A 10,866-nucleotide genomic window follows, 5' to 3' on the forward strand; every position below is an offset into this window, starting at 1 on the left:
CTATAATGGAGTATTATTCAACCATTAAAAAAAAGGATGAGATCTTGCCATTGCAACAACATGGATGAACGTCAAGGGTGTTATGCTAAGTGACATAAGTCAGAGTAAGGTAAGTATCATATGATCTCACTTATATGTAGAATCTAAAAGGCAAAACAAACAAAAGCAGAAAAAGACCTAGAACAAATGATAGTTGCCAGAAAGAGGGGGTGGGGGGTGCAGGTATGGGCAAAATGAGTACATAGGTATGGGAGATACAGGCTTCCAGTTATGGAATAACATACAGCATAGGGAATATAGTTAATGGTATTGTAATACCATTGTGTGGGGACAGATGGCAGCTGCACTTGTGGTGAGCATAGCATAATGTGTAGACTTGCTGACCCACTATGTTGTACATCCGAAACCAATATAATCTTGTATATCAACTACACTTCAGTAAAAAAAAGAAAGAAATCTGTTGTGTTTCTATATACAACAATTACTATTATCTTTATACAAAAACAGAGAAATTTAAAAAACAATTAAAATTAAAATAATTAAAATTAAAAAATAATCCCATTTTCAATTACATCAAAAAGAATACAATACCTAGGAATAAATTTAATCTAGGAGGTTAAACACCACTACTCTAAAAACTAGAAGACATTGATGAAAGAAAGTGAAGATGACACAAATAAATGAGAAGATATTCCATGCTCATGGAGTAGAAGAATTCATATTGTTAAAATGTCCATATACCCAAAGCAACCTACAGATTCAATGAAAGCCCTATCAAAATACCAATAGCATTCTCCAAAGAACTATAACAAATAATCCTAAAATTTGTATGGAACCACAAAAGACTCTGAATAGCCAAAGTAATCTTGAGAAAGAAGAACACAGCTGGAGGTATCAAGGGACCCTGATTTTAAACTACACTCAAACTACAGTAATCAAAATAGGATGATACTGGCACAAAAATAGAAACATAGATCAATGGGACAGAGTAGAAAGCCCAGAAATAAACCCACACTTCTATGGTCAATTATCTATGACAAAGGAGGCAAGCATATACAATGGGGAAAAGACCATCTCTTCAATAAATGGTGTTGGAAAAACTGGACAGATACATGCAAAAGAATGAAACAGGACAACTTTCTTACACCATATATAAAAATAAACTCAAAATGGAACAAAGTCCTGAATGTAAGATCTGAAACCATAAAACTCCTCAAAGAAAACATAGGCAGTAAACTCTTGGGTGTCAGTCTTAGCAATAATTTTTTGGATCTATCTCCTCGTGCAAGAGCAAAAGCAAAAATAAATAAATAGAACTAGATCAAACTAAAAAACTTTTTGTACAATGAAGGAAACCATCGACAAAATGAAAATGCAGCCTACTGAATGGAAGAAGATATTTGCAAATGATACATTCAATAAGGAATTAATATGCAAACTATATAAAGAACTTCTACAACTCAACACCAAAAGAACCACAAACAATTTAAACACTGGGCAGAGAGCCTGAATGGACATTTTCCAAAGGAGACATACAGATAACGAAAAGATGCTCAACATCACTCATCATCAGAGAAATGCAAAAGAAAACCACAATGATATATCACGGTACACGGTCGGTATAGCTATCATCAAAAAGACAAGAGATATCCAGTGTTGGTGAGAATGAGGAGTAAAAGGAAGCTTTGTGCTCTGCCAGTAGGAATGTAAATTGGCACAGCCACTGTGAAAACAGTATGGCTGTTCCTCAAAAAGTTAAAAAAGGAACTCTCATATGACACCACCACATAACAATTCCACTTCTGGGTATTTATGCCAAGTGAAGAGGCCACAGGGTGGCTCAGTCCATCATCAGACTCTTGATTTTGGCTCAGATCATGATCTCATGGTTCGTGAGATGGAGCCCCACTTCAGGCTCTGTGCTGATTGCATAGAACATGCTTGGGATTCTGTCTTCTTTCTCCTTCTCTCTCTGACCCTTCCCCACTTGCTCACGCGCTCTCTCTCTCTCTCTCTCTCTCTCTCGCTCAAAGTAAACATTAAAAAAAATAAAAATAAAAAACAAAGTGAAAACACCAATTGGAAAAGATATATATACACCCCTATATTCATTACAGCATTATTTACAATAACCAAGATATGGAAGTAACTTAAGTGTCCACTGACGGATGGATAAAGATTTGCTATACACACACACACACACACACACACACAAAGATTTGCTAATATATATATATATATATATATATATATATATACACACACACATACATATACACATATGCATACATACATACACATTACTCAGCCATAAAATAATAAAATTTTACCATTTGCAACAACATGGATGGGCATGAAGGGTATTATGCTAAGTGAGATAAGTCAGAGAAAGACAAACACCATTATGATTTCACTTATATGGGGGATATAAAAAAAACAAAACAAATGAATAAAACAGAAACAGAGTCACATAGATAACACACCAGTGGCTGCAAGAGGGGAAAGTGGTAGAGGGATGGGCAAAATAGGTGAAGGGGGTTAAGAGGTACAAACGTCCAGTTATAAGTCATGGGCATGTAAAGAAAATATAGTCAATAATATTGTACTAAGTATGTATGATGATAGATGGTAACTAGACATATTATGGTGATCATTTCATAATGTATATAAATGTTGAATCACTATGTCATACACCTGAAACTAATATAATACTGTGTGTCAATTATACTTCCATTTTAAAAAGCAAAACATGAGTCAAGTTTTCACACTATCACTATTCCGAGTCACCATTGCACTGGAGGTACTAAGCAAGTACGTAAGTCAGTAACGACTGGAAAACAAGAAATATTATTTGCAGATGATATAATTGTGTGCATGAAAAAACCCAAAGGCATCTACAGACATATCATTGCAATTTATAAGTAAATTGGGCAAGAATGCTGCCACAGAGTCAACAAACAAGTTTCATCTATATTTCTATATATAAGCAAGAAACAGAAAATAAAAAATTTTAAATACCATATCCGGTAGCAAAAAGAAATATGAAATTTCTGGGATGCAACACAAGTTCCACACAGTAAGACTTCCACACAGTAAAGTATAAAATAGAAAAATTAAAGATGAAAACAAAGGAAAGATGAAAACATTTGTGGTTTGATGACAATATTGAAAAGATTATTTCTCCCCATATTGATCTATAGATTCAATGCAATCCCAGTCAAAATCCCAACAATATTTTTTTTTTAAACAAAGAATCAACTTTATTGGACATTCAAGTACAGTTTCTCTTTTTGCCCTTCCTAGTGACCTTGGCCAGTGTGAGCCCTGGAGCTGTTGCCTGATACACAGTGGAAGAGATCTTGTTGACGTAGCACAGGCCAACCCTGGAGAAGATGAAGCAGGTGGTGACGCAGACTCGGTGGATGAGGCTAGATGCAGAGAGAGCCAACAGGAGGCAGAGAAGAATCTCAGGGAAGATCTTTGCTTGGAATCTTTGCCAAAGACAAGATTTTCCAGATTACTGAAGGCAGTAAGAGAGAAGATGAAAAGGCCAGAGCCCAGCAGGGTGCCCTGGATAGTGAGTCACTCCGTGGAGGCCAGCTGAGGGCTGTACATCTGCATCTCCATGAAGAGCAGCAGTGAAGGCAGGAGGGAGGAGAGTGTGAGCGAGGCTGTCCTACAGCCATCGTGTCCTGCCCTTGGGCCTAGTCAGTGCCTCAGGCCAAGAAAGAGGGGAGCCCAACCGAAGCAGTTGGCTCAAAATCCCAACAGTCTTGCAACAAGGGCAGACAACTCTTGCAAGAGGTTTGGTTGTATGGGGGCGGGGAGAGGGTAAAAAATAGGGTGATAGCTATAATAGGTCATGGGATCAAGGAAGGAGGGCTTGGTTTTTTTTTTTTTCCTTAAGATAGGAGAAAATTAAAAATGCTTACAAAAGTGAGAAATGATTGATAATTGGTGCAAGGGGTAAAAGCCAAGCAAAGAGGAATGGATGGCTTTAGAAAGAAAAGGGAGCACCTTGTTTATAAGAATAGAAAGGGGAAGGGGGGGGTAAAAATACTCATTGGTTTGTAGATTTGGTGTGGGAACTGAATTTTCCTAGCAATATCAGAGATGCTGAAGAGTGAAATGGAATTTTGCAAAAATAAAGGGTTTTAAAAGTAGCCCTTGTGGGATGTGAGAGAATGAGTTGACAAGAGAAATGTAGTACAACTGCTGACCAGTCCCAAGAGTCTACTTGAGATTGGAAAGCATGAGTGTACAAAGACAGTGGCCAGTAAAACTGATCCAGGTGGGGTTTCAGGGTTCCGCAATGACAGGTGGGAGTGTCTAAGCTGGATTAAAAGGACACGAGGAATGGGGATGCTGGTGAGCTGGAAGGTAGGAAAGAAATCAATGAAAAGTGAATGTCCCACAGAAAACCATGTCTTTTCATCTTTCTCACTTAATTTTGTACCTTTTATAGCTTATCTCCCTCAGAGCAATGGGGATCTACAAGAGAGATGAAGAAGGCTCCTAGGGACACAGCCAGGGGTAAAAATGTCACCAGAGAAACACTGGCCCCATCAGGACAGCTTCAGCTTAAGCAACAAGGAAGCTTGACTGACAATGCCTTAAAATAAGAAGATCCAGACACAGAGCAAAGTGCAGGACTGGCTCATTCAGACAACCACTGAGGACCCGGGTTCTTTCCATCCCTCACCTTGTCCTCAGATGACCTCCCTTGTGGTACCACATGACCATGTCTCAGTCAACTCTGTGTGCACAGTGTCCAACACATAGCAGGTTCTCCAAGTGTCCTTGGAGAATGAATGAACGAGTGAATGGGTTTATTTCATGGTTTTTCATAGACTTAGAAGTCCCATCAGACTGACAAAGTAAGGATTTTAAAGCCTTGGTTCATATCCTCAGAAACCCCTGGACACAAAGATGATGGACTCCCTCAGAAAATTGTCTAAGTCTAGGCAAACCACAATCCTGTGGCCTGGGTCACAACGGGGCTTGGGAAGGAGCCAAACCGGTCTCTTTAAGTAGATGTCTTCCATCTCCTGAGCTCCCTCCTGTTAGGAATCCCCCTTGTGCACCAGCCCCAACCCTTGGATCCCCAGCAAGCCCCCTCCTTCTCATGTCCTGGAGCAAGTGTATTATTATGTCCTCATCTGTTCACACCTGCCTGTCCACCTGTACTGAAGGTCTCCAGAGCACAGGGGCTGCAGCTCATACATCACTTCTTAATTTACACACCTTACTGACCTCTGCACTTGAGTCTGGACTCCCTGATGATCTCCCTGGTGACCTTAAGTGAAGCCTCGTTGAAGTCAAGTCTCATAATTTATAAAATTTTCCCTACAGTCCCATCCAGCTCACAACTCTGGTTCTTTTTTGAATAGTTTTTTGTGGCCCTTTTAAAGACAGAAGGGGCGCCTGGGTGGCTAAGTCGGTTAAGCGTCCAACTCTTGATTTCGGCCCCAGGTCATGATTTCATAGTTCATAAGTTCGAACCCCGTGTCAGGCTCTGAGCTGACATCGTGGAGCCTGCTTGGGATGCTCTCTCCCTCTCTCTCTGTCCCTCCCCTGCTCATGCGCACTCTCTCAAAATAAATGAACTTTATAAAGATGAATAAAGATATAATGAAAAACAGAAAACACGATTGCCAAGTAGCATAGCATTGATTTTGATAGAAAAGATTACAGGAAAAATTCAAAAGAGTATAATGAGGGACTAACAGTGAGAAAGGGAGGAAACACCAGAGGCAAGGGAGGGGGCTCAAGCCAAGGTGATAAATGTCCTTAGCCTGGCAGCTCCATGGATGTTGTACGCAGAAACCAGAAACCCACGAGGCTTCTTGGAACCAGAACTCCAAGTGCAGGGCTATGAAATTGTGGGGGCCAGTGGACATGAACCCTGGACAAAGTGCCCCTTCAACTCCTTAGTGGGCCAATAGAAACCTAATCTGAACTGAGTATAATGTAATGTTCTCTAATAACCACATTACAAAAAGTAAAAAGAAACGGGTGAGATTAATTTCAATGTTTTAGTTAACTCAGTTTATCAGAAACATTAAAAACTTATTACATATTGAAATGATCAACTATTAATAAGGTACTTTACATTCTTTCACACTAAGACTTTAACATTTAGTGTGTATTTTACTTTTAATCTCTATTCGAACTAGCCGTATATCAAGTGCTCAATAGCCATGTAGATAGCCCATGTCTACACGATGTGGAATTTGAGATGCAAGGGTTCAGCCATACACTAAATGTCAGGCACAGTTATAGATTCTGAGGATAAATCATGAAAGGCCCCTTTTCTCATGAAATTGACATTTCCATGGGAGACACAGGGCACGGACAGATTTCCTTTTAAGTTTACTTCAGCTGGTAACAAGTGCTGTGAAAAAGGGGAAACAGAGTAACCTGACAGAAAGCAACTGAAGAGGAAAAGGTAGAAACAACTTCAGATAAAACAGGCAGAGGGTCAGAAGGTGAAATCCGAGCACAGATCTGCAAAAGCAAAAAGGAGCCAGTCAAGTGAAGACATGAGCGTGAGGCATTCCAAGCCAACGAGTCAGTGCAAATGCCCTGCGGTCAGGATGAACTTGTCTGAGCTTGCACAGCAGAAAGAAAGCCAATGTGGCAGGAGTGTTGGAATGAAGGAAATAGTGATAAGGGAGACTTCAGGGAGGCAGGTAGCCAGCGACCAGACCATGTGGGGCAGTAGCTCTCAATTCTGACTGCAATAGAGAAACAGCTCTACAGCTTGTAGAAAATATTCATGCCCAGCTGCCCATGTGCTCACTTTGAGGTTCCTATTCAATTAGTCTATGGAAAGCCAAGAATCAGGACTTTTAAAAACCACTCCAGGTGATTCTAAAGTGTAGGCAGTGTTGAGAGCCACTGAGGTACCACCCAGAAGAAGGTTTGCATTTATTTTAAATGCAGTAGGAAGGCATCGATGGGTTTAGGAAAAGGTGTGACATGATCTGATTGGCCTTTTAAGGGCTGGTGCTTTGTGGAAAACAAACTATAGAGAGGTGACAGCAGAGGCAGGAGCCCTAGTTAGGTCCTACCAGTGAGACAGAGTACGGAGAATCAGGACGTATACTGCGCACAGGCTGAGGAAGGGCGCTGCTCCTCAGAAAGGTGAAAGGGGACATTTACTCTGAACCTTCACATTACATTTGCAAGGTGGACTTAGTTTGGTGAGACCTTTTAATGCTCCCTTGGAAATCTAATCTATGCATGGGCCCCAGAGCTGACCTTACAGCACCGTTGCTGGCTCCCTCTGTTCTTCCACTCCCCCAAGGCTCTTTTGACCCTATCTCTGCTGCATTTGAAGGACACAGGACCGGGCCGTTGGTCAGTGCTGGGCTAATAAGGGAATGCTGTCATAAAGCTGGAGAAGCTGGGAGGCTGTGTGCTCAGGGCACCCTGGAACTGTCCGCTGCCACATTTCCTCCGTGAAGAGTGAGCATGACACAGACACACAGAACCACAGAGAGAAGCCTCCTAGAGGCCTTGGAACCCCCTGCTTCCGGCTGTTCCTGAGGACCAGCCATGAGCCTGCCCTTCCTGAGGCTATGGGAGTGACTCTTAAGGAGGTGAAATTCACACGGCATAAAAGCAACCACTTTAAAGTGTACAATTTAAGGACCCCTGGGTGGCTCAGTCCATGGAGTGTCCCGATTCTTGATTTTGGCTCAGGTCATGATCCCATGGGCCCGAGGTTGAGCTCCGTGCTGAGCATGGAGACTGCTTAAGATTCTCTCCCTCTGCCTCTCTACCCAACTTGCACATACTCTCTCAAAAAGGAAGAAAGGAAGGAAGGGAAAGAGGGAGGGAAAGAGAGAGAGAGAGAGAGAAGGAAAGAAAGAGAAAAAGAAAGAGAAAGGAAGAAAAGGAAAGAAAGAACAATTTAGTGGCATTTAGCACACTTACAGTGTTGTGCAACCACTACTGCTCATTCCAAACACACTTGCATCATCCCAAGAGAAAACCCCATACCATTAAGCAGTCACTCTCTATCCTCCCTGCTGCCCCCTAGCAACCACTAGTCTGTTTTCTGCCTCTATGGATTTACCTGTTGTGGACATTTCCTATAAACAGACCTACAACATGTTGACTTTTGTCTCTGGCTTCTTCACTGAGCATAAGGTCTTCAAGTTTCATCCTTGAAGCCTGTATCAGAATTTCGTTTTGTGGCTGGACCATATTCCATGGTATGCATATACCACATTTGGTTTATCCAGTCACCCTCTGGTGGACGTTTGAGTCGTCCCCACCTTTTGGCTACTGTGGGTAGTGCTGCCACGAGTGTGCACGTGCAAGTTTTTGAATCTATTTTCATTTGGGGGATGGGCATACACTTTGGGCTAGAATTGCTGAGTCATACAGGAATTCTTTTCAACTTTTTGAGGAACCACCAACAGTATCTTCTTTTTACTGAAAGTTGCACACATCGTATTTCTGTCACTTTCATCAAGAAGAGTCCTGCTGTTAGGGGCTCAAACCAGATTTCTGGTCCGCTCAGCAATTCCTTTGGAAATACCTGGTCCAACCCACCCAAACAGCAGGAGCAGGACAGGACAGGGCCAGTTATATCGCCTTGTCCTGATTCGCCCAGAGCTCTACCCTACCTGCCCCCTCTTTACCACCCCGTCCCACTGGCTCCAAGGACACTCATCCTCCCCTCTGTGCTGGCTCAGGCTCCTGGCCCTTCTTGGCTTCTAGCTGTCCCCACTAACTGCCACACCCATTTCCATCTCTGTGTGTCCTCCTCTGTCTCCATAGCATACCTCTTACCTGCAGCCCATCCCAGGTCCCCATAAAGCCTTCCACCCCTGCCCTATGGCCCCTGGTGCTCCCATCCTCCTGGGCACACCCATAGCTCTTACCAAAGGCTTCTGCCCCATTTAGCCCCTGGCTTTGCTGTTTCTGCCTACCGTCCCTATAATCTCAGGTGTCAGACAGTGACCCCTCCCACCCCTTTCTCTGCGGGCCCCACAGCCTACAGGAGGGCAGGCACCCGGCATAGCACATACAGACGGCTGAAATGAAGCAGGAAACGGACAGATGCAATAAACCTCCACCTCGGAAGCACAGGTCTGATCATGGTAAAGTCCTGCCCCTTTATGGCCTTTGTAAAACAGAAATGATATTTTTCAGTGCATACTACTCATAGGCAGAGGTACTTCAAGCATCCAAGGTGATAAAAGGCAAAGACAGTAAATAGTTGTTTTTGAGCACATTTTACAAATGAGACATAGGGGCTGAAAGATGAGGAAACTACCGGAGGTCAACTTGCTGTCAGTGCTAATGTTAGGTTTGGGTCCAGACCAGGCTAACTCCAAATTCTAGATTCCATTTACCACATGAAGCTGAAATTGCAACATATTCGACTCTGTACTAGCAAGATGGCAGGGAAAGAATTACATTCATTAATTAACATTGTACCTCCTACAGGAAAGTACACACTAGTGGAAGTATTTTGAAGATCAAGTTGAAAGCTCCTAAAAGTGTTCTTACGACTTGATCTTGATGAATTTCTTTTCATGAAATCAGTTTTGTAATAGAAAAAGGTACATGCCCAGGGGATACATTGCTGCATTATTTGTAACAGCAATTCATTGGGAGTAATCTCAACGTCCAAACATAGGAGCCTACTTAAGAAGACCATGGTGTGGAGTCAAAGGACTAATGTAGAACAATGGTTCTCAACTGGAAACAATTTCTCCCCGCCCAGGGACATTTGGCAGTGTCTGAAGACATTTTTGGTGGTCCTAATGGGAGAGAGGGAAGGGAATGAGTTCTATAGGTACCTAAGGGCACCCCTCTAGCCAGAGGAGTGGCTAAACTGGCCACAATGCATAGGACAGGCCCCCAAATGTCAATAGGGCAGAGGTTGAGAAACTCTGTTATACAGAAATCGTGATTGATATGAAGACTCTATTTTATGTTAAGAGAAAAAAATAGAAATCTAAACTTGGAGTACACCATGATTTTCATCATGGAATACTATCTTGCATAGCAGGGAACACTACGTGAAAAGATGGAAAACAGAAAAACTACTTTGGCAGAAATAGAGATAAATCTTACTCTCCGGAAGGTTCTCTTGAGCCATGTCACGTTATTTTTTGCACTAAGCAAACATCGGAAAAAAAACACTGAAACACAACTTGCTACACACAGAAGTTGCAGTCATTATTATCTAGATCTAACATTGTTTAGAGCACATGTTTTGTGCTTCAACACTTTTGGAAAGAAGGGAGGGTTTTTAACGAAAGCCATGTGAACAGATTGGATCAAAAGTGATATTTTTAGAAAATCACCCAAATGTTGTAATCCACTGTTTGATCTGGACTCCTTCTGATGCAAGGGACAGAGACCAAACTGAAACTAGTTTACACCCAAAAGAGAAATACGTTGGTACATGTGACACAGAAAAAGGACATAGGTCTGGCAGGAGGTCAGATGGATCCAAGAGCTCAAACCATGTTATCTTCAACCCAGGATGCTCTGATGAGTCCGTCTTTCACTCTCAAGCTACCACCACGTATCCATTCTCTGAGTGTGGCCCTCATCCTCTACTGCATACAACCTCCTCGTGGAGATGGGGGACAGGAGAGGCACATCAGGCCCTGTGCTTAACATCATTCTGAGTGTCCATCTAGGAGTCCAGAACAAGAGAAAATTATCTCTGCTTCATCAGAGAAAGACCTCAAGGAAAGTTTCTGACTGGCTTTGTTTGGGCCACACACTTATCCATTGTCTAATTGTCAGGGTTCAATGTGGTTAACAGAGAGTAAGAGCAGAACTGGCAGGAAAGGGGGTTAGACAAAAACAACAAATGTCCACTATCCCTAT

At 42.3% G+C, this 10,866-nt stretch overlaps 1 pseudogene; it reads right to left on the reverse strand.

The window, feature by feature from the left end:
* Positions 1–2,356: 2,356 nt before the first annotated feature.
* Positions 2,357–5,225, reverse strand: LOC123384683 (annotated as a pseudogene).
* Between the last annotated feature and the right edge of the window lie 5,641 nt (positions 5,226–10,866).

This window comes from Felis catus, chromosome A3 (genome assembly GCF_018350175.1).
Source record: "Felis catus isolate Fca126 chromosome A3, F.catus_Fca126_mat1.0, whole genome shotgun sequence".
NCBI lineage: Eukaryota > Metazoa > Chordata > Mammalia > Carnivora > Felidae > Felis > Felis catus.